General features: G+C 35.1%; 1 pseudogene; it reads left to right on the top strand.

Annotated features, from left to right (window-relative positions):
- Positions 1-2,535: 2,535 nt before the first annotated feature.
- LOC149829780 (uncharacterized) overlaps positions 2,536-20,138 on the top strand; it is a 45,082-nt pseudogene continuing 27,479 nt past the window's right edge.

Raw genomic sequence — 20,138 nt, 5'->3', positions numbered from 1 at the left:
CATTGATTTCTTCCAACCTTGCTTGAAACAAACATACGTCTTTCTAACCAAGACACCCTGTGTATTTTTTGACCAAAAAAATCTTCTCACACTGAAGCCAACTTTTAAGACATAATCATTATAAAATTTATATGCAGCTTCCTCATTATTAAACTGCATTCCTTCTACAGGAACAGAGTCAAGTGTAATTCCATGTACATTCCCAGTTCCTACACTTTTATTGTGTGTACTGACATCAAAATCTACCTCATTATTGAATTGCATTTCCACTACTGAAACATTCAAGTCTAGTGTACTTCCATTTACATTCCCGATGCCTACTCTTTTATTATGTGTACTGTCATGGTAATCTACCTCATTATTGAATTGCATTTCTTCTACTGGAACATTCAAGTCAAGAGTGAGTCTAATGCCTGCACCCTTCTTTTCATGTGGATCATTAGCGCAAATGTTCAATTCTTCAATTGCGTCATTAGTATAGATGTTCAATTCTCCAGATCTTTCAATTGATTGAGCTACATCATCTTTATTACAACCTGATGATAAGCTCAACAAAGTTTTAAGCAATATATCAATTGGTGTTTGCAGCAAAACAGCAAACAAATCGATATTAACTAACAAAAATATATCTCACAAAAAATGGGAGTCTGTTACTAATACAGGGGTTTGAGATACAATGCATATAATGAGTGAATGTAGGATACCTGACGGGGTGGAGGCCCTTCCTAGCATTTGTAAACAAGCATTCTTGTCAACAGGTCCCAGCGTCTTACAAATATCGATAAGTTTCCAACCATCGTAAGAACAAGATCTACCTGCAATAACCAAACAATGCCTTAATGGCACACAAGACGACATGCCTTCTTCATCGATAGCATGATGAGATGGAAAGCTACTCACGTCGCCTTAATGGCACTGGTTGGAATGTTTGTGCATCATTGCTTTCTTCCATAATGCCTAACAACAACGAAAAAGAAGAGAAGTGAAATGTTTTGTAAGCAATATATCAATTTGCGTTAGCAAGCGCATACGTTTACTATGATTTAATCAGGATGTATATAACAACGAATACTGATAAGGTTAAGCAAGTCAAAGCAACGATTTAATGAATGACAATATCAAAGCAAGTGCGATTTGATATTTGCTTATACTGAGCATAGAGTTGTCACTTACCATGCCAATAAAAGATACATGTCGTACATGTGTGTTGACGATAATGCTCTCATTATATCCACGAGGCTGTAAAGCAAGTTCAATAGAAATCGCTGACAGAGCAGCGGTATGAATGCGAAAATCGCCCCCGCATGCGTGTAACGATGTGTTTCTGCATACACACGTTTTCATAGTCTGTGTACAAATATCTTAGAAATACATATTACAAAACATATAATATCTTACAAAGCGATATGAATATCGAATAATATAGTGAAAATCGATACAGCAGTTCAGCATAATAACTTACAACTCGATAATACAAAACCATAATATCTAAAAGGTCGATAAATATATTGCACAATAAATTACAAATCGATACGGAAGAAATCGAGCAAAATAACAAACAAATCGATATTAACTAACAACGATATATCTCATAAAAACGGGAGTATGTTACTATTACAACGGTTTGAGATACAATGCATATAATGAGTGAATGTAGGATACCTGATGGGGTAGAGGCCCTTCCTAGCATGTGTAAACAAGCATTCTTGTCTATAGGTCCCAGCGTCTTACAAATATCGATAAGTTTCCAACCATCGTAAGAACAAGATCTACCTGCAATAACCAAACAATGCCTTAATGGCACACAAGACGACATGCCTTCTTCATCGATAGCATGATGAGATGGAAAGCTACTCACGCCGCCTTAATGTCACTGGTTGGAATGTTTGTGCATCATTGCTTTCTTCCAAAATGCCTAACGACAGCAAAAATTAAGAGAAGACACAAAAATGTTTTGTAACACAAGGCAAGCACGAGAAGGCGACAATGTGTTGTAAAACAGGATAAAAAACAAGGCGGAAACCTCGACTGGAGACGAAGGCAAAGTTTGGGTTGATAATGGGAGCTACTGTTACAGCAGATGGTGTAGGAGTTTAATGAATAGAGAATGTCTCCACTTTAAATAGTTAACATCAAACTTTCTGGATGGAGGACTTTTTTGTCCTTTTCTCGAACCGTAGTTTCCCAACTTTTGAATGGAGGATATTTTTTCATTTCCTCGAACCGTCATTTCAGGGCAAGAAAAGCAAGTAAGGGTGATTAAGTCTTTGCAACAATACCAGAGTCCGATGCAAAGTTATGTCATCATACACGGGAATACGAGCCCCATGTGCGTAAATATGTGGCGCTCATTCGACCCCCCGAACACAGACGTGGGATTCAGTGAATCATCGGGGGCGAATATACACCACCCTCCCCTTAATTACCGATATATTCATATAGCATATGCGAATCTCTCTCTCTCTCTCTCTCTCCGACCTCTGTATATATCCCTCATATCTTCATCAGAACCATCTTTCATTGATCTTCACAACCATGTCTGAATTAGATTTCTACATTGCTTGCATCCTTGGAGGCTCCCTAAGCACTGGTCTCACTCACGTTGGAGTCACCCCTCTTGATGTTATCAAATGCAATATGCAGGTAAGCCATACTATACATCCTTAGATATACAGGGAATAGAAGACACATATACTTGCCCTTAAGCATGTATGTATTCCTTTGGTCCTTTATATACTAATTAAAACATGTTTGCAGGCAAACCCTTCAAAGCATGTGAGCATGGGATATACTCTAAGAAGAGTGGTGAGCAGATATGGGGCAGGTGCCCTGTTGAAGGGATGGGTCCCCACTTTGATAGGGTATAGTGTCCAGGTGCAGTCAAGTTTGGCTTGTATGAGTTTTTCAAGGTGACATGTGCAGGCATGACTCGTTGCCAAGAGGGGCATAAGGCACTTGTGTGCATGGTTGGCTCTGCTTGGTCTGAGTTTATATCAGATATATTTCTGTGCCCTTTTGAAGCGGTTAAAGTTAGGGTTCAGACCCATCCGGATTTCGGGATTGCCTTCCCTCAAGCTGCCCTTGAGATTGTGAGGGGTCAAGGCTTCAAGGGGTAGGTAGGAAAGGTTTATCGTCACTCCTAAAAATTCAATGTGATTCAATTCATCCGTTCGTGCCACTTAATTCAATTTCTTCATGGTTTAATGTTGCTTCGCAATAATCGTTAGATTTTATTGATTAAATGAGACAACCATGGTTCTACAATTTTGCTTCAGTACGCGTAAAGATGTTTTCTTTTGTTGGTGTCTTTTGGTTTTTCTGATTCTTTCCATTGATGATATGATATTTTCTTTTGTTGAATATTTTCGTTTCTTTTTATTTTTGCAGACTATACAATGGGATCCTACCTTTATGGGGAAGGCAGATACCATGTAAGCAATAGATCTCATACCAATTATGTTTAACTATATACTTGGTGTGTTCACCATTTTCCTCTGTCATTCAAAATAAATTTATGGTCTTTTTTTTTTTTCTTTTCTGCTGTTGGGTTTATTCATCTTCTGCATTTTTTTGTTATCTTTCTTCAAAATCATGGCAAATAACAAGTGAAATGTGCAGGCAATGTGGTGAAATTTGCATGCTTTGAGAAGACACTAGAAGGGATCTACAAATACGTTTTGTGTGCCCCCAAGGAGGAATGTCCCAGGGGAGTGCAGTTGGGGGTGAGCTTCTTGGCAGGCTATGTTTCAGGGGTGGCTTGTGCCTTGGTTTCCCATCCTGCTGATAATCTGGTGTCCTTGATAAACAACTGTGACAATGACAGTCTCTCTCTTGTGAGTACCACCACCATGATTTTTCTTTGATCATTATCAAGTCAAATCTTCTTTGTGTCTCTCTGAATCATCAATTGCCTTGGAAACTTGCAAGATTTTAGGCATCTTTCCAGTTCTTCCATGTGGGTCATGCCTTATGAATGTGACTTTGTATCTCAGGCATTGCAAAAGATGGGCCTGGTTTCACTATGCACCAAAGGCTTGTGGCTGAGAATTCTCATGGTGGGCACCATGAGTGGGGCATATACGACGCATTCAAGGCCATGAGTGGACAGTAAGCATGCCGATCTCCCATCCTTGTCATCTGATTTCAACATGGAAAAAATCAGGCCAAGCAATGGTCATTTAACGGTATATCAATCAATTGGATTTGGGTCAGCTATCCTACTGACTTTGGATCTGTTTTGGATTCGGATTTGATTGACAATCCAATTAGGATCCAAATCCTTTTACATGGTAATCTCATACCTGATTAGCTAGTTAATTTAACTAATTGGATCTGAATTAGGTAAATAACTTCTTACATACGGTCGACTCGCAGTATATCTGATCGATCGAATTGGGTAATACCTACATCTGTATTGAATCTGATCCATTTACGGCCCTAATTGGTAGGGGTGTCAAGGGTCGGGTTTGGTTCGGACCCAGGTCTCAATTTTTGGTTAAGGTATTAGGTCTGGATCTGGGTCTAATCAAATCCATCATAAGAAAAACCCATATTACGTGAACCAGACCTGGGCCATACCCAGTCAAACAATATTTTTATCATTTTTACATTAAAAAGTTGTGGTTCTTAATCAAAACTCGGGTCGGGCCCGAGTCTTAACCGTGTCTTCTTATTTATCATAAATTCTATCCCTTGACACCTCCTACTAATTGGTAATGAGCTAATTTTTCTCATACCAAATGTCCGGCCTATCATTTTGAGGTGTCACTTTTTTGTTTACAGCCAGAAGCCCTTTTAGTAGAGTCAGATTGGTTTTGGAAAGGAGCATATTGTATAACTCTCAAATTTTATTATGTCTTGGGAATTTTGCACAATTTTGAATGTGGTTTTTGAATAAGGTTTCAAAAGAGTTTTCAAAGGTCCGATATGCATGTTCGAAACTTTGTTTTGAAATAGGCTTTTGATTTCGTACATGAATGTGCATAGTTAACCATAATAACATGTATATTGTTAAAGCGGTCTTAAAAAAAAAACACTATACTTCATCTCTCACCTTATAAGTTGTATCTTTCTTTTTAATTTTTATACCTAGAAAATGCTCTCAGGAAGAGAGACCTACTCGGACAATCAAAGAGTACTCCTCTAAATTCAAGCATCTCTAAACTCAATCATGTAGAATACATTTGTACAGGCATATATATATATATATATATATATATATATATACAAAGAGAGAGAGAATGGCCTATAATTGAACCCCCTTCCAGTCTAAAGAACATCGGACGCTCCTTGAGCATCCAATTTTGTGCAAAGTCGAGGGCCTCAATCCTCCGAAGTTTGATGAGCACCATCTCGGTGATGGCGTCAAAGATGAGCATGGTGTCAGTCCCCACCCCTTCCTCGGCCAATGCCGCCTCCGCCCTCACCTCCTTGTGTGATACCTCCCAGTGTGCAAGTCTAGAGGAGGAGATCTGGATGGAGCAGGGGAGGAGGGGGTGGGGGGTGATGGGTGTTCCATGTGTTGTTGGGGTCCCGTTTCTTGTACACCTAAAAAAACCCGATTTTGGTTGGACACCGCGTACCACTGATCATCCATGCGCTGCCGCTAAAGGGTCTAAAAATGAAAAAAAAGTCATGCACTCAACGAGTGCAAGTTTGATTTTAATGGATTAAAGGGGGTCCGATGATACCTCTTTCATATATATATATATATATATATGTGTGTGTGCTGAATGATATGTGCTGAATGAGTTTTTTTTGCTCTTATGTTGTATTTTTTGCAGTTTCGGTCCCATAGATGTGTTTCGATATATCTACACCTGGATCATGTATTTTTGATGAAAAAAATGATATTTGGAGCCTCAAAAGTTTAAAAAGATTTTGGCCCGATGATTTTTCAAACCTTATAAAAGCCCACCCATGTGTCGGAATCGAACACTTCAAGAGCTGATCCCTATAAAATCAAGAAAATAAATCACATTTGTACAATCAGAATTTAAAAATAAAATAAAAAAACCTTGAAAAACTCATTTAGCATTATCATTTATCACCTATCATTTCGCACCTACCCATCTCTCTCTCTCTCTCTCTCTCTCTATATATATATATATATATATATATATATATATATATATATATATATATATATATATATATATATATATATATATATATATATATATATATATATAGGGTAACTAAAACATGTTAAATCATATGAACTGAAATTTTTATAGGTCTTTTACTTTTTTTCTTTATAAATTTTACTGTACGAATGAGAATGAGATCTGGACACTTAGTTTTATTAGAAATAGTCTCTTGGATCATTCAATTACAATTACAATGTATAAGAAGGATCTTTTATGGGTTGAAAATCAATGGGTTAGAATTTTCATAAATATTCAAGCTTAATAAATCGTATTTCTTGATCCGGTTACAATGATTCAACACTCGATTCTTAGCAAATGGATAATACATCTCAAATGTTAGATTTGCAAAAAAACCTATGAAAACCTTGGTTTATGCCAGCAAATATATTAGTTTAGTAAATATGTTTCAATTTCTATATATATATATATATAGTTGTGTTTATCGGTGGATGAATTCAATTTTATTAAAATGATTAAAATGCTTTGAAAAAGTGATATTTTTTTAAAATGCATGGTTATTTGTTTGGGCATTATATGTCTTTTGAACTTAGAGGGAATTGAGACACTTTTTTTAAAAAATAACTTTGCACTTTAAAAATTGCTATTATTTTAAGAGTGACATTTTAATAAATCCATCTAATGTTAAATATAATTAGTTTAATGTTAAATTAACCTATATGCATATACACCAAATGAATACCTTAATTTATGATATGAATAATGGGGTAATTGTTGGATTAACAGGGACTCATGGGCCACGTCAACTTGTACATCAGATAACAATAAGCAGGCGGGGAGTGTGTTACGTGAGGATTCATCTTACACTACTTGTAATGCCTAAACTCTGTTCTTTTTTTTTTTCCTTCTTTTCAGGCTGACCCCACTTGTGGTCATTTAATTTTAGCCTATTTTGTTTCATATTCATGTGAGGCATGTAAAATGCTACTGTAATGATAAGATACTTGGTAAACGCCTAGTGATTTTAGCTTCATAAAGTGCCAAGATGAGAAAGCGTTCAATGAAAACATGCACCAACCAGGCCTTGAGTTCAGACGGGAAATAATTCATAGTCAACTAGTGTTTAGTTTTTTTTGACACAGATAGTAAGTCTTCAATTATTATTTTTATTATTATTTATGACAAGGAATCCATTCAGTTGTAGCCAAATGGTAAACCCTAGGTGACGTCGACTGGGTCCACAGCTCGCCACCAGCACAACATCGCGGGCACATGCCTCCACCTGGTTTCAAGCTCGAAACATTCACTGAATACTCTTCAATGAGATATTAAGGGTCCGTTTGCATGTCATGAAAAACAATTTATCAAAGAAAACAAATCTGCAAAGACTTTAAATCCTTTCATTATTTCAGCAATGATTATAAATACCCTGTTTTTTTAGAAGAGAAAAGAGGAAGGGATGTGATTTTTACTGTTTGCCTATGCACCATGGAAAATGCTTTTATGTGCACTACTCAGCCCATGAATATGTAGATTCAAGTATGCATTAACATCCAATAATACTCTCTCTCTCTCTCTCTCTCTCTCTCTCTCTCTCTCTCTCTCTCTCTCTCTCTCTCTCTCTCTCTCTCAGAGATATGATCTAACAAGACCTATGGTATGTGGGTGTAAGTTAATGTGATGCTGAGTGTTGGGGGCTATTGAAATTGCCTAATCCTAGATGGCAAAGGTTTCGACCTTGCATTACATAAATTATTCATTAAGATCATAGGTCATGTTTACTATGATCTTAATGAAGATAACTTTGTTGGCGAATTCTCCTATGATCTTAATGAAGATAACTTTGTTGGACCTATGATCTTAATGAAGATAACACATGAGCATCTACTATAAAAATTTTAGGTTTTATTGAGCTATGATCTTAATGAAGATAACTTTCTAAATATCATGAACATCATTCATATCCAGACATACAAGGCATACAAGTAAACATGAGTTTCAATTCGGAATTCTATGAACAAAATTTAACAGTCAGTGTGTAAATTCTTTCACAGCCAGAATACATTAAAATAAAACCTAAAATTTTTATAGTAAATGCTCACGTGTTATCTTCATTAAGATCATAGGTCCACCAAAATTATCTTCATTAAGATCATAGGAGAATTTGCTAACAAAGTTATCTTCATTAAGATCATAGGTCCACCAAAATTATCTTCATTAAGATCATAGGAGAATTTGCTAACAAAGTTATCTTCATTAAGATCATAGGTCAATGATATTTATTCACATTTTTTTATACGGTCAACATTTCATGGGTTGTTTGGGTTCTCATAACCCTTTGCTCACAATTGAGTGACCCATTGTTTTTAAACTTTTTTTTATAGATATGATCTATCAGTGGTCTTTGTTTGGTTGTTGTTGTGGATGTATTATACATGTTTTCTTGTTATTGATGTTTTATTTATGTAAATCTATATTTTATTTAATATTTGATACATAAAAATTGCAAGTTTAACAAAAAGATGGAAGAGGAAGACAAATTTAATTGAACGCCATCAAGAATCATAAAATTAGACACTAAGAAACAAATCAAAAATTTTAACAGGGAATTTTTTCCTGAATTCCTAATCTTCATTGTGAGTTAAACTCCAAACAAGGGCATAACTTGTATTTTGACAAGAAAAAAAGATTGATTAAAGTGCGTGAGAAGAAAGTCAGACACAAAAAGATGACAAACTATACTGAAACAAGACATGTATGATACAATTTTAGTTCTCGCACCAAACAATGTAAAAAAAGCTATCAATAAACTAAACAAACTATGCACTTAATACAAACATACATCTTGGTGCTATAACTGATTAATTAATATCTTTGTCATTCACGTACTATGGGCTTGGCTGATGAACTTCTTCAAATCATGTGACTATCTCTGGTTGTTGAAGTAGTTGGAAACTTCTCTCTGAACGAATAGCAAGAAAAAATAGTCTTGCAACAACTCAAATAAATGCTATTGGAATCTTGGATAGTAAAAGGTATGAAAAAACTGAAATATGAAATTACATATAGGCCAAATTTCATTCTACACCCATAAAGTTTTTTTTTCCAAGCATTCTTTCTCTACTGCAGAATTAAATGCTAAATCTTAGTATAAACCATCCTATAAAGGGCATATTAATTACATACATAAATTGCCAAGCAATCTTTCCGCTACTGTGGTATTAAAGTAACACATCCTTGTCAAGGTACATACCAGAGGAAAGCCATCCATCATTGTAACTATTCATTAGATTGTAAAGATCATCCCATAGTTTAATCGCCTCTTGATCAAGAACATCATTCAACCCCAGGAGAGCTTTGTAAAAACAGAGGAAAATATGTGAACCTGATATCCAGAATATAAACAATAAAATAGGCAAAACAGCCTCCTGTAGAACATTGCTATAAGAGCTCCTATGCTTATTCACAAAATCAAACACTCTTATAGCAACTTTAAGAGAAGCAACTAGCCTAGACATAGATGGTATCTGGGTGAGAAGTATCCCCCAATTAAGTCCACCGGCATTCCGCCGCAATAAACCCAGTTAGAATAGAAAAAAGAGAACCATATAGAAAGAGAAAAAAGAGTATAAGGGTCTAAGGAGAGAGTCCTTGTATGCATGAGTGAGCCATCAAAGAGGACAGAGTCCCTCCTCCATGACATCCTCTAGTCCTTGGGAGCCTTTCTGACCTCCATGACATCCTCACAATAAGTATTTAGCTATTAGTTTTTAATGAGTTCTATTGCAAAATTGCTTTATAATTTATATAGATTTTTCAATGAACTTTTCCAATGTCTGATGTTTGCTCTATATATCTTGGGTATCTCATGATGTTTGCTACGTATAGACATGGTACAAGAAAGGCCTACAAGCGCAGGTCACCAGCCCCAACGCCATCCCCAAGTAATGTTTCAATTAAGGTAGTTGAGGTATAATTATTAATGTCTCGAGTTATGTGTATATACAATCAATGGTACTTACATTTATGTATTATTGATATTCAATTTCAACTAGGGATGAAAATAGGGTGATGAGAATGAAAAAGGTATGCAAAAGCCAAAAATTAGTGAAGTACTTTTGTTAGGAGAAGAAACATTGTTAGTCAGTGAACTAAGTATATCACATGTCATTTGGTTGTTTGTTTATTATATTGTACATGGATTCATTTAAATCTAACATCAATATATCACTTATTTTGATGATGCAACACCTAGAAAGATTCATATAGAGACTTCAAAAGTTGCACATGGAGAATTCCAAAAATGATGCCCGACTGCCAAAGACTATTTACCTTACCCTGCATTTTTTTATGAGTTTCGAAAGTGATGTTTTTGTTGTTTTTCTATCATCTAATAGAAACTAATCAATAAACATTGAAATTCACAGTAAATGCATGAAAGTCTAAAAAATCAAGAAGGGGCTCACAATTGCTTGGAGACCGATCAGTTCTCGTATCTATTCTGTGAATGTGACAAGGTATGTTTAACGCTTATGTTTACATAACAAATTTTCAATTGCACAATGACCTTAAACTCGATTTATGTTGCAGATCTTGATTTATGTCATCTGGGGTAATTATTATTGGGTTCTTTGGAAAATATATATGAATGCGAAGAAGTTTAGGTTGTACAATTTCACGGGGTCTACAGATCTTGCTGATCAAAACCTTGGAGATATTGTATGATAACATTACTTATTCAATAATGTGCTTATTTTCTCAAGTACTCGTCGATTTAAATGTTGTATTGTAGGTTCATATTTTTGCAAGGTGATTTGGCTATGATGTTTATACTGACTGGAAGGCTACTATCGTGTAAGATATTCCTAAGCAAACAAACTCATAATGACTTTACATATGTTTGTTAACTCAATGAATATATGCTCATGTTATTGACTTGCTATATGATTGTTGAATATTTATCCTCATGTAAATGCATTGCATGGGCTTAGGCAAAAAATTAAATTTTACATAGGTTACTAATAACCCTTATTTTATTGTAGCTTATGCATTGATTGTAGAATATTTGTTGTTTTTATTTTATATTTTAAGCTATTGTTATAAAGTTACTAATATAACCCTTATTGCATACTGATACAGACATACAAAGGAAGCAGATGATGAAATTTTATAAATGTGAGAGGAAGAAGGTCTGACAACAGTGGACCAAAGTGATGATGGCTCAGATGAAGGAAAAGAAAGAAGGCAATAACCTTAAGGAAGATCATGCTGAGGGGGAGGAAAAGAGGGCCGAAGAAGAGAAAAAGAAGGTAGGCAACGACCTTAAGGAAAATCATGCTGAGGAAGAGGAAGAGGAAGAGGAAGAGGAAGAGGAAGAGGAAGAGGAAGAGAGGCCATCAGACGATGAGTTGTCGGATAATGAAGAAAACTTAGTTGAGCTTTGGACAGTCTTGAGGACAATTTAATATGCAATGGATGTAATATTGATGTAAACTTCATTCATGGTTGTATTTAAAACTTGGTTGTAATTTTGATGTAAACTTTATTCATGGTTAAAATTTGTAGTTGTTTATTTATGTTTATGCATCAATTTTATTTGTAAATTTCAGATTTTCTATTTCAAATGATGAATTTGGATGTAAAGTTTATTCTTAATTATCTTGTTCTGTAAATTTCAAATGTTTGTTAAATGGCTCTGTTAAGTAACAGTAAAATTGTTAAACAAGCAAATACAAAAATTTTTGCATAGTTTGAAGAAATTTGCAAAATTAGAAAGAAATATGCATGGTCCAGTACAAATTTGCATAGAAATTTTACATAGTTTTATAAAAAATCACATAATTAGAAGGAAATGTGTATGGACTAGTGCAAATTTGCATAGAACTTTCGCATAATTGGATGGAAATTTGATCAATTTAAGGAAAATATGCATAGAATCATGCAATTTTTCTTAAAACTTTTGCATAGTTTCATAAAAATTTACTCTATTAGTAGGAAAAATGCATGAAATTGTACGAATTTGCATAAAACTTTTGTATAGTTTGATAAAAAATCGCTCAATTAGAAGGAAATGTCCATGAAATCATGCGAATTTGCATAATTTTTTTGCATAGTTATATGGAAAGTTGTTCAATTCTTGGGAAATTCGCATAGAATCGTGCAAATTTCCCTATTCTTACAAAAACTACTCTTCGATTATTATAGAATACTTCAATTATTAAAGAAAATATAACACTTCAAACAAACTTCAAACTCTGCTATTATAGAACACTTCAAACTCTGCTATTATATAACACTTCAAACTTCAATTTAAATTTTAGGTTTTTCTTTTATTATAGAAACTGCACTTCAATTCAAATAACCAAACATATATAATTAAAAATAGTCCATGAGAGCAATTATTACAATAATTTTACACATAATTCAGCAATTATTACATGAATTATTATACAAAAATATACACAATAGTCCAAAATAATCCAACAATTTAATTGCAACTTCATATACAAAAATGTACATAAGAGTCCAATATAATCCAAAAAATTAATTACAACTTCAAACTCACTCCTTTAAGCGTGACCTCAACTCATTATTGATCTTCTCCATGTTTTTTATAAGGGCAATTTGACCTATTATTACAACGTCATTTTCTTTAAGCAACTTCATTAACCTTTGGTTTTCTTTCCTTAAAAGGGCCATCTCTACAAGAATGTTTGGATTCCTTGCCTCAACTTTCTCCTCACTCTAGACCTTAACTTCCTTGTCATCAAGTACCATGGTGTCGATGTCTTTCCCATTGTCATACTAGTCTTCAAGTTCAAATTCAAACAACATCAGGCAATCCTTGTTTCTATCCTTGTACATCCCATGGATGGTTTTGCTTACTATACCAGGGCGATCAGGTGGTTGCTATTGAACATAACCAAATTGTCGGACCACTCGACTAGCTAGCTGACACTCAACTTCATTCATGTTATGCAACCAAATATCCTTCCTCACGAGACCCTTTGATTTCACAACTACATCTTGGTTATCATCATCCAGTGTGTCCATATAGGGGCACCACGTTACTGACGATAACATTTCATTCATAGTTTATCCTATTTCGCATTATAACAAAAAAAGTAAGAAATTGTTTCAAGAATACTTACATGTGTCATGGTAATCTTGCACAATTTCGTATTGCTAGCTTCCCTGCTGACATGACGACCCAACTCTCTTCGTTTATTTGTACCCTCATCTTTATGAACATGTCTCTATATTGCAATACAAAGAAATTCATGAAAAAAACTTATGTTTTAAGGGCCTTTCAATGGATATGTGCTCCCATATTCAAACCTCCAAGGATCAATACAAGGATTAATTAACACACAAGTACATCAACAATTTCTATATAATGTTCAAATATAAATCAAAAGTTAATGAAAAATAAAAGAATGAATACCTTGAATAATACCAAAAATCTAATAAATTTTTTCTGCCATTCATGCATTCATTCAAACTTGCATATAGATGTGCAAGTGTGACAGCTCCCCATGCGTGCTAATCAACCTAATCCAGTGATTGCAATTATTCAAGGTGTAGATATATGCATGTAATGCAATATGCCCTTGCACACCTCCTGGGTTCTCAACAGACCAAGCACATACCTGAGCTAACAGATGAATGACATGGCTCACATGCATAACAACATCACATGAAATCATATAAACATCCACACAAGTATGTCATTGACACTACAAAGGTCCCTTTAACTATAAACTCAAATATAGGCAAATCATAGTGCAAGCATGGTTCAAACATACATAGAACCTAAAAAATAACATGTCTCACATTCAATCTCATTGCTAAATTGCATTTAGGTCATACAACATTTCATTGCATGCAATTATATCATACATCATATCATCTCATGCATTTCCACTGTATTGAGTACTTAGTCATGCATTTGCATCATATGACATGCCTAGTCATGCATTTGCACCATACATGAGCTCATTGCATGCATTCACATCGTAGTGTGTATTTAGTCAGCCATTTTCAACTTACTTATTGCATACTTAATCATGTATGTACTTCATACATTAGTTCATTGCATACATTTACATCATATAGCGCTTTTAGTCATGCATTTTTGCATCATACGTTCACTATTGCATGCATTTACATCACATTACATATTTAACCATGCATACATTAGCTTATTGCATGCATTTACATTTCATTGCATATTTAATCATGCATACATTAGCTCATGGCATGCATTCATCATATATATATATAGCACAAACTGTATACATGGATATAACATTTTCAAAAGTTTTTGCACATATAAATAACTTCAAGTTGCGGGTACACGTATACACATTTTTTTCCTTTTCAAATGTTTTTTTTTTCGTTAAGATCACGCCCAAACAGGCTTGCTAGTTCCGATCAAATATGGACTCAGCTAGGTCCATATTTGGTCTGAACCACGCCTAGTTCAGACCCAATATGAACCAACCTCGGTTGAAATCTATCTGAACCAAAGCCGCGTTCAGGTCTGGTCTTGAATAGGCCAGTGGTTCAGACCCGACCTAAACCAAACTCGGATTAGGACTAGTCTAAATCGGCCTGGGTCAGATCTGACTTGAACCAAACTCAGCTTAGCTGCCACTGTTATCCTCCTTACTGAGTCTCAGACTAGGGTCAAGGGATGACTAGTCATGGGGATTCATAATTGAATATCCATGGTATTAGTTGCCACACTTGGTTCTTTCAGAGATTAGAGTTCTATTTGTTGCCAAATAGGGAAAATACCTCAGGGATCTTCTTTGTGCCCTTAGATAAGAGAATACTAGAGACCAACCCAGGATCACTCTAATCCATTTTACCTTTATATGGTTTTCCCTCAGCTATTGATCTCCCCATTGCATACGATTTTTTTCATAAATTTTCTACCTTTTCACGCCTGACCTCTTTTGGTCCTTTCTGATTTATTCACGCATGGCCACATTGGCTCTTCTGTTTTCTAAGACTTTTTCTCACTTTAAGCATTATGTTTTTTGCTTCTCTAGGACTTTTAACTATGACGATCCCTTGACTGGTTTGGCTACTAGTTGGAGTTCACCTTAGGTTAGTGACTAGGGATTCCCTGGGACCGACCAAAGAAAGTTGAGAAGCAAGGTCAAGTAGGAGGTGACCCAGTCCCATTCTTTGAACTCAATGAGTTCGTCATCTAGGAAAATCCTATATGGTTCAATGCTTTGAGCCTCAAATTATGTACTCTCATGATTTGCCTTTAATAACTCTATTTTCACAAACAATGATTTAGACATCTCGGCTTCATCACTAGTTTCTTTTTCTTAGGATAACTTTCATCAGGATTTTGGGCTTTCACAATTTTTCTTTTTTATCTCACTTCTTAAAAGACACATCCTCGAGAGACAACCACTGTATGAGTTTAGAATAATGAGGGTTGTTTTGGTCATTGGGACCAGTCCTACAGGAACACGACCTCTGACAAAACATGCATTGAAGAAGTACGATAAATAATTCCAGTCATGCCGAATGTGCACACGACTGGGTAGGCATGGGGCTCCAGCACACAAGGCAAACATGTCTTGAGACAATTGTCAAATGCCTAGGTTGGTCAGACCCTCTCAAAATAATCTAGGTGGTAATTTGACTAGAGTAGTAATTCTTTGTGAGGATGTGCATGTCCAAGACCAAGTAATTCAGTGGAGGACTTATTTTAAAGATGTGGTAAATCTCTATGAGGATGAACATGTTAAAGGTAATGGTTATGGTGGATTGTGATGATCACATGATCTTGTTAAGATAGTCAGTTGTAAAACTATAGATTTGACTTTACTTCAATTGTTGTAGCATGATTACATGCTAAAATTAAAAGATGAGGATCATACCCTTATTGATTATAAATTATAATATGAGGTTATAATTAGAATGGATATGTTAACGTATTGGTGAATGATACACCATGCCTATTTGGTCACTTTGCAAATGAATGTATTATGATTGTCTAATTGATTTTTATCATGGATATTTGATTAAATAAATTATGTTATCATTAATGTGACATATGTATTAGCTTTGTACAATCACTGTGCATTCTGATGTAAATCCACTAGGCTTTTACGAGTCTGACCCTTTTTATGGGATTTTAGGTGAAGTATGATGTATAGTTGTAGAGTAGATGCAGGATGCTGCAGTGACATTAAGAGCCAATCATTTTCTTTTTTCGAGAGTTAAATTTGGAAACATGTTACTATTTTAAATAAGTAATGTTATCTACATTTAAATTCAGTCTTATTGTTATTGTGTAGAATGTAACTCGCCTAAGGATTTAAATCCAAGTTAAAAAGGTTTCCGCTAAAGATTTTAATACAATTTTTTTTCACGTGTTTTATGGGTTACAAATATCGGGGTGTTACAAATCTCCTTAGCTCTAAGCTTGCCATGTGTCCTACTTGGTTCTACATTACTAACTTCCTTAGCTCTAAGCTTGCCATGTGTTTTACTTGGTTCTTCACTACTAACCTCCTTAGCTCTAAGCTTGTCATGTGTCCCTAATTCTAACCTTAGCTCTTAGCTTGACACATGTCCCACATGACTCCTAATTTTAACTTCCTTAGCGCTTAGCTTGCCACATTCCCATATGGCTACTACTTAGCTCTTAGCTTATCACATGTCCCACATGGCTACTACTTAGCTCTTAACTTGTCATATATCCCATATAGATTTTAACACTAACTTACCTACTTAGCTCTTGACTTCCCACATGTCGCACATGGCTCCTATTTATCTCTTGGATTGCCACATGTCCTACGTGGCTACTACTTAGCTCTAAGCTTGTCATATATCCCACATGGTTTCTATTTAGCTCTTAACTTGCCACATGTTCCACATGGTTTCTAACTAGCTCTTAGCTTGCCACATGTCCCACAAGGATTTTTTTCACTAACATACCTACTTGGCTCTTGACTTTCCATATGACTTGCCACTTGCTTGACTACATGGCCACATGGCCAACCACATGTCTTTTGGGAAATGCACTACCTCTAGGCCTTCTAGATGGATCTAAGTGGGTCGTACCCATGTAGGTCGATCCAACCTATCCCTATAAAACCCATTTCAATAATTGCTTTAAAACTCTAATTGATTTAAAAATAATTTTAATTACTAACTCATTATTTAATTGCTATCGAAATTCCCAATTAATGGACATCTTAAATATAATCTTGATTATATATTTACTGAATTAATATTAGTAAATTAAATGCTAGTTTAATTAAGGATTAGTGATTAATTGCCTAGTTAATTTAAAATTCATCAATTTAAATGCAATCTAAGTCTATATTAAAATTACAAACTATATTGAGGTGACAATTTCATTTTTATTTATTTGATAATCATGAAAAAAACACAAAAAATTCTTGGATTTTATAGTTCCCCTCCTTATGTATGTGAAACTCGGACAATTACTTGTTGTGGCACTCTTAGATAGAATATGTCATGTATAGTCAGAACATTATAAAGTACATAGATGGTTCCCATCCTGCGCCTACTTCTTTTGTTTAAGAAGATCAAGAACTAAAACCAAATCTTAATTTTGTTGCATGAAAGTGTGTTGACCAACTCGCTTTGAGTTGGATTAATGCCATTGTTATAGAGGTTGTACTGAGATAAATTATTTGTGTCACATTTGCCAGAGGCGTGGATTATATTAGAGTAGTCCTATGCTTCACATTCAAGTGTGAGGATCCTTGAGCTAAAGCATGACCTTCAAAGCATGAAAAAAGAAGGAAAGGACATGGTAGAATACTTAAACCATGTTAAGTTCCTTGCAGACTCATTATGTGTTTTTGATGAACCTGTCTCTGATGGATATCTAGTTTAATACACTCTGAATGAGCAAACATGTGATTATAATAGCTTTATTACAATAACAAACACTTCAACTTTCAATAAGCTCTCTGGATTCCCTTAAATCTTTGATCTATTGCTCAATCAAGAAAAATGACTTTAGATGCTTAATGCCAAATCCTCCCAGCAGATGGGACATCTGCCACCACCTTTTCTCAAAAGGGGGTGTAGTCGAGGTCGTGGTGGCTGCAGTGGCATGGGAGAGGGGCAGATCAATTTAACCCCTTCTTTAAAGTTTTCAAAATTTTGGTGCAGGAAATAATTATGGATAGTCAAGTACACCTCAATGTGAGGGTGGCCAAAAGGATGAACATTTCATGTCATTTCTGTGGACGCAAAAATCATACAACTATATGTGCTATGATATTCCCAAAGCATTTGCAGTGATGAGTCTAAATAGTATACAGGACAACTCTCAGTATTTAGACACTTGGGCTACCGATCACATGCCTACAAACAATCAAAACATGATAAACAAGGCATAATATCTTGGCACAGAAGGAGTCGCTTATGGTCTCTTTCCTGCTCTAGGTTTAACCCAGAGCATCCGCCACAACCCTGGATCCTCCCTAGTCAGAATCTGATCTTAGGGAGCTGCTCTAACCCTAGGATCCATTCCAGGGAAACTTGTCCAACCTAGAATCCTATCCAGGTTAGGACTCTAGTTGGATGTCCCCTCTAGAATCCCATATAGGGTGAGACTTTGTTTGTATTTTTACTGTCTTGCCCCTTGTAAATCCTATAAGTAGATGTACTTAGTTTACATATTTCTTAATAAATATTAGTAAGAGATTCCTCTTTTCTTCATTCTTATTTGTTTGTGTGATTGCTCCTTGAGGACCAGTGGGAGTCGTCGATGGTGGCTCTTTTAAGAGAGGAGACAAGAGTGGCAGAGAGAGATGAGAGAGTGAGATATGAAAGAGAGAGTGAGTGACTGAGAGTCATTTTATAGGCAAGAGAGAGAAAAAAAATAAGGGGTGAAAACCATGGGGGGCTTTAGGTTGGGTTGGGTTGGGTCCATCAATTGGATCCAGCCTTGACCCACGTTAATTAATATTTGATAAATTAAATATTACCAATGATTAATTGATAATATACTTGATTAAAAATTACTAATTACTAAAAATTAATAATTAAATATGATTTAATCTTAAATAATTACCAGAATAATTTTCTTTATATATTAAAAATTTCAAAAAAATTGCAAGTATTACAAGGTTAGTAATAATGAACCAAATAGAATACATGGCAAGCCATAAGCCAAGGAGGGAGTTAAGTAGGAAAAGTGTCAAGCTTAAAACAAAGGAGGGAGTTAAGAAGGGAAGCTTCTTGATTTTCATGTGGCTTGATCCTAGCCATCTAATGCCAATCCATCTCAATCCTTCACTTGTCAAAAAGAGAAGGAAGCTTAATAACCAATTTCATCTCAACCCTCCACTTGTCAAAATTCTAAGCACCTCTACCAACCACTTTGGACTATAAATAACTCCATAATTCTTTACTCTTCTCATCTCATTTTTAGATGTAGAGTCACACACACTCTCTCTCAAGCCCCTTTACGATTTTGGAGTCTCTCTCTCTCTCCTCCCTTGGGTCAGTTTTAGAGGAAAGAATAGGAGACCACCCCAGGATGGTTTTGGAGGCTCCCTTTTTAAGAAGAAGAACTAGGAACTCTCTCCCTCCCCTTGCCGATTTTGAAGGAGGAGACCCTTTCTCTCTATTTTATTTATTTTTTGAAAATCCTTCCTAGGTTTTTATGAGGATTCATCTTATAAAAAAGGTAAGAGTCTTGATCCTTATATGTATGTAGAGAATTTAAACATGTTATAGTATAATAATTTAAAGGTTTTTATAGTTTAATTGCATGATAGAATAATGTAGTATGCCTAATAGAATTTTAATTGCATGTTAGATTAGTAATTCATGCAAATTAGATTTAATTCATGTGTAGAATTTGAGGATTTTTCCTAATTCACAGTCTAATTCTATATTAGAGTAGTGATCCATGTTTAATTAAATTTTAAATGCATGTTAGATTACTAATTCATGCAATTGACATTCAATTCTTATGTTAGATTTGAGGTTTTTGCCTAATTTGTACTCAAA

This window comes from Nuphar pumila, chromosome 8 (genome assembly GCF_984573655.1).
Source record: "Nuphar pumila chromosome 8, dmNupPumi1.hap1.1, whole genome shotgun sequence".
Lineage (NCBI taxonomy): Eukaryota > Viridiplantae > Streptophyta > Magnoliopsida > Nymphaeales > Nymphaeaceae > Nuphar > Nuphar pumila.
Note: the sequence above shows the minus strand (reverse complement) of the source record. Positions and strands in the feature narration are given on the sequence as shown.